Source organism: Mirounga angustirostris, unplaced genomic scaffold (assembly GCF_029215605.1).
Source record: "Mirounga angustirostris isolate CCGP_5_RB_7025 unplaced genomic scaffold, mMirAng1.0.hap1 SCAF_8, whole genome shotgun sequence".
Lineage (NCBI taxonomy): Eukaryota > Metazoa > Chordata > Mammalia > Carnivora > Phocidae > Mirounga > Mirounga angustirostris.
The window spans coordinates 61,725,048-61,730,942 of NW_026991716.1; the positions used below are offsets into that span (position 1 = coordinate 61,725,048).

General features: G+C 36.3%; 1 pseudogene; it reads right to left on the reverse strand.

Moving 5' to 3' along the window:
- Positions 1–1,885: 1,885 nt before the first annotated feature.
- Positions 1,886–2,813, reverse strand: LOC123837008 (archaemetzincin-2-like; annotated as a pseudogene).
- Between the last annotated feature and the right edge of the window lie 3,082 nt (positions 2,814–5,895).

Consider the following 5,895-nt stretch of genomic DNA (forward strand, 5'->3'; position numbering starts at 1 on the left):
AGATAATTCAAGTTAATATTTATAAAGCACTTAGAATAGTTCCTGGTATCCAGAAAGTACTATATAAATATCATATAAAATATGCATTTTAAAATATATTTACTGGGAAATATAACCGTTTGCTGACCCAAGAATCACTCCATGTTCGGAATTGTCATTTTATGCAAATGTTATGAAGGTTGAGCTCTATTGGGAAATGTAGTTCAAATACCTATAAAAGGACTTGCATAGAAAAGTTTCTTGTCTCCTACTACAATACATTAACAAAGCATTTTTTCATGAAAAATGTATTGAGGGCTTCCTGGATATTAAGCACAATGTAAGGTTCTAGGAATTTAAAGATGAAAAAAGCCTGAGTTTCACTTAAGGAGCATTGTAGTTAGCAGACCAATATGTGGATCATTTTAAAACAGTGTGCAGATGCAGTAGCAAGAATATCTCTAAGAAGTGCCAGATAAAAGTTTCTAACCCAGGTGTATGTGTATATGTAGAGGCAAGGGTTTGGAAAGTAGGTCAACGAAAACCTGCTGGAGTTGGTGAGTGTAAGTCAATCAAGCCATTAGGAGGGAAAAGGTGTTCCTGGCAGAGGGAGAGAAACAGCACTGTGGTTCAGGGTACAAAGTAAGTCATATGTTCAGCACTGCTGGAGCTTAGTAAGAAAGCTGCAGCTCTGCAATTTTGGGAACATTACCCTCTTTTGCTAACAGTTTTTACCAGTGATCTCTTTAGATAGGGCAGTGTTGTCTTTAAAGAGCTAATAAGCAAGTAAAGGACAGTGGTTGCCAGGGTGGAGGCTGGGTCCTGCAGGTTGACCATATCCTGTTGGGTCATTCTAGGTTCTGGAACTGTACTCAAGCTCTGAAGTTCAAGACACAATTTTATTACATCTCTGACAGCTGAACTGAATCTCAGGGTTGATACATAATAACTAGATTCATAAGAAGCTGATTTTCAACCAGATGTCATATTATGAATACACACAGAACTCTAAATCTTACACATAGTAAGATTTAGCCATCCTACCACATGGTCAAAGTGCTTCCAGTCCCCACTGTGTTGGGAAAATCCATTTAGGAAATCAGATTAGAGATCAGAATGCTGACTGGTCAGCATCATAACCGAACAAAGATCATAGACATTCTTGGGGGACATTTCAAACACCCTAGATTAGTGGAGTACCCACTCTTTCTTCGATCTGCAAACATCTCTACCTCAATGACATATATTGTTCCATGAGTGTGGGAAAAAGCAACTTTTTCTGAAGACAACTGAATAAAATTTCATAATTTATTGCTTCATGGCTTCCTAGTTTTAGAAGTGTGCAAGATAATGGACTTATTTTAACATGACCTTATCTCTATTACAAAATCATTGACTTGGCAACAGCTTTTTCAAATTATGTATGTTGTGTTGTATTAAAGAAACACTGTGGTCTTCTTGACTTGATGTGGGGAGGAAGAGTTTCCTTTGTTTCTTGACAAAAAAATATAAAACCTCTCCCATTGTAAGTTACCACTGCCATGTTGATATTATTCATCATCTGTTGACTTTTTGTTAAATTTCAAAGGATAATTTTTTCTTCACCTCATCTCTCAATTCAGAGGCTTTTTTTTTTCTTGGTAGATGACTGCTTACTAATTATAGTTTTTACATGTACTTCTAGAGCCAGGCAATGAAGGGACTGCTTAAACATGCATCTCTGGGTAAATAGAGAGTATTAGGATGAAAGCTGAATGACAAAAACCAAAATACTATGAGAAATTTACTACACTTCATTTGCAAACTTTTGAAGTAGAAGAGAAAAACTGAATATACTATATTTTCATTTTTTTTTTCTTTTTTTAATGTGCAAGTATTTATTTTAATTACTCCTATATGAAGGTCCTTATTTTTGGACAACAGCAAGGCATTTTATTATCCACTCCTTCCACTCCTTAAAGGTTTCCACAGGTTTTGGTAAATTCACATTATCCTCATGACTGTAGTTTGTACTGACTCCAGGGGTGTCAGCAAATTCATCATCAATCTACTTCACCAGCACTTTGTACACTGCAACTTGTATAAACAGATAGGGCAAAGGTTGAGGGGTGCCAGTCAGCTTCTTCCAAGTGTCTGGAGTCTTGCATTAGTCATGCAAGCCCCTGGCAGTGTTGAAGTCCAAATATGTGCCAATCTCATGGGTTAAAGTCTTAGAGGAGTGAAATAGCAGAACACTAGTCACTTCAGGAGTATAATAGTTATCAAAAACTGAATAGTCACTTGAAGATACTTTCTACAGCTTGTTTACTTTGTCTTCATAGCATAAACAATCACTGCCATACCTGGCAAAACTGAATATCCCCATACCACCTGTCAAAGAGGCCTGTCCAGTGACAAAATTCCAGGAGTCTCCTGGGTAAAGGTCAATCATTGTTATTCCCATAATACAGAAGGCATCTCCAGGTTTCTTCCTTTTTAAGAACTTGGGGATGTGCCCTGCATGAATATGTAGGTTTTGTGTGTTATCATTGACTCTAAGGGAATCCCTCCTTATAGAGACAGGAACCATTTCTAGGAGTTTTACTGTCAAACCATAGAAGAATGCTTCACAGTCGCCCTTGAGCCATTTAATATATTCTTCACTGATAATTCTGATGTTTCCTAGAGATCCAATGCACTGTATATAAATACTACATTTCCCTGGAGAGGGTGCCTTTCTGAAGGATCACTGAAAAATTGTTCAAAGTCTTGGGAGCCTCAGGACGGGAGATGATCCAACTGCGAATACAAGTTAATGGGTCCAAAATGATCATTGTCTGGCTTGAAGGTTTCATTCAGCAAATGCCATTTGCCAGCATCTAACTTATACTGTGAAACAAGCATTGGGTTTTTTGAGATGAGAACTGTTTTTAGTGTCTGTTCAGAGTGCCTGACTGTTTGCATAACGACAGGTCTCTTCCGTTCACATCATGTTTCTGTGTAGAGCTGTCATCCTTCCTTCTGAATGTGTCAAACAGCTGTTCCACCACTAGGCTTTAGAGAGGAAGGCACCCATTGAAGTTTTTGCCATACAAGGACGGACATGCCTGGACCTGGTTGAGAAAGTGCTTTGCAGAGTGCCTTCACCCTTGCAGGGCCTCCATGCCACCCCCCTCTTACATTGGCCTCTGTGTGCCTTATATTTTCATTTCTTTTTCTTTCTTGATATGTCACTTAGGACAAGTTAATACCTTGATCTCATCAACATTTTGAAGTCAATCTCTTGCCATATGAATTCATTGAATATTTTACATCGTTTGAATTTTGTACCACTTTATTTTATTTTTATTTATTTTTTTATTAATTTTATTTTATTATGTTATTCACCATACAATACATCATTAGTTTTTGATGTAGTGTTCCATGATTCATTGTTTGTGTATAACACCCAATGCTCCATGCAATACGTGCCCTCCTTAATACCCATCACTGGGCTAATCCATCCCCCTTTGCAGCACTTTAATTAATAAGTCAGTAACGGTTCCCTGAATCTTGCAGTGTGATACCTACTATATGGGACAAATAATTATCTATAAAAAACATAGTCTGAGACAAGATACAATGCATGGAAAAATATCAAATATATTTTTTATTAAAAATCAACATGTGGGGTGTCTGTATGGCTCAGTAGGTTAAGCAGCTACCTTTGACTCAGGTCATGATCCTGGGGTCCTGGGATGGAGCCCTGCATCTGGCTCCCTGCTCAGTGGGGAGTCTGCTTCTCCCTCTCACTCTGCTCCTCCCCGCCCCACTCGCTCTTACTTTCTCTCCCTCTCTCTCAAATAAATAAAATCTAAAAAAATCAACGTGTAAAAGTTGTTTTACTAGAGAATAAAATCATGAATTTTGAAAAAGAATTATAACAAGGATTTAGAGCTGTTAAGATTTATTGATTCAGGTGGGACTTGTGATGACTCTTAAAGAATGGGTAGATTAATCAAGTGGTGACACAGGAGACATTTTAGAAAAGGAAAAGTATGAGAAAAAGCAGAGATGAGAATGAGGGATATATGTATGTGTTGTTGTTGTTGAAGAGCAACCTATAATAAGAAGTAGTCCTATTGGTAGGGAGAGTGTTCCTGTTATAAAATATAGGTAAATATGTTTGAATTGGTAAAAACAGCTATCACATATAAAGTCCTTATAATGCTAAATGTCCTGCATAAATTATCTCATTTAATTCTTAATCAAAAACCTGTGAAGTGGGTACTACTATTTTCATCTCAATTGTAGAGATGAGGAAGCTGAGGCTTAGTTCCTAAGGTCACACAACCAATGAATAATGGAGTCAGGATTGGTATGGAGAAAGATTGGCTACTGAGTCTAAGCTACTTTCACAAGAGAATCAGGACACATATTTCAGGGTCTTAATTATAAGAAAGACAAATTCTGACTTGCCTTAAGGTGACAGAGCTCATTATAGTTCTCAGTGATTTGGGATGAGCTCATGAAATCAGTGGGAAGAAGGGGATGAATGTGAGGACAAGTCAACAATAGAAAGTATCACCATTTCATATCTGTCCCTGCATTTTTGGCTTTACTACTGACACATGTTTTGGATATGTAAAAAGTTGAACAGCATAGACTGCCCTCACCCCAACAGCACTCATTTTTCCCTCGAGATCTTTCTGGCTTAGCTTTAGGAACTAGACTGGGCCCTATTTGTGGGCATTTTAAGAGGTTTAGGTAATTTGGCCAGCTGAGAGATTATTTTGTAAACCAAGAAAGGAAGTGAATAATACCCACTATATCTGGAATGGATGTAATTTGCTCCTGAAACATGTATCATACTTACCTTAGGTCTTATGTGAACTGGCTATAATTCAAGATATGCCATCATTTTTATGAACACATACCATAACTTCGAACATGTTTCCTATCTGCTTAGTATGACAGTATGATCTGACATCTGACTTTCTGTTTTCTTCTTCCACTTATACCTTAGCACTTAATGAAATCTCACTACACTGATGGTCTTTTTGGATGATTCATGCTTTTAATTTTTCTCAAAGATTCAAATATGCTTTGACATTGGTAGTTCCATAAATCAATAAAAGAAGTAGACAAATTAGTCCAAGCAACAATTTTGACTGCAGCAGACAGAAATAGTTTACTAACTTTCTAGTCAACCCAATTCAGAAAAACATATTCTTGTTTAAAAAGGAAAATGACATATATACTCCTTCTCTTTAGTTACTACAGTCTCTGAAATTTTCTGTAACAAGAACAACAAAATAAGCATGCTTTTGGTATATATATATATATATATATATATATATATATATATATATATAGCTAAACCTTAAAACTCTATGAGCAGTATTATTGCCAAGAGTAATTAAGTTATTCAGATTTTGACCATATGGAATATAGTTATAATAACTGTTTTAATGTTCTTTTTCTATGAATTCTTTCATCTATGACATTTCAGAGGCTGTTTCTATTGATTAATTTTTTTTCCTTCAGAATGGGTCCTATTTCCCCACTTATTTGCATATCTTTAATTTTTGATTGAATTCCAGACATGAATTTTATGTCGTTGAGTACCACTATTTTGTTTTCTTTTAAATATTCTTGAGCTTTACTTCAGGTTGCAGTTAAATTACTTAAAAAAAGTTTGATCTTTTATGATGTTCCTTTTAAGCTTAGTTAAGTGAGATCAGAGTCGCCTTTAAATGTAGGTCTGAATATTCCTCACTGCTAAGGAAATACTTTTCTAAATACTCTATGTAATGCCTTTTGCATTATGAGTTTTTTTTTCTATTCTAACTGGTGAGATTATGAACTATTTTCAGCTTTGTGTGAACTCGAGATTGTTCTCCCTGCTCCTTTCTGTGGCTCTCTTTCTGCTTCAGGTGGTCTCTTCATACACGGGTG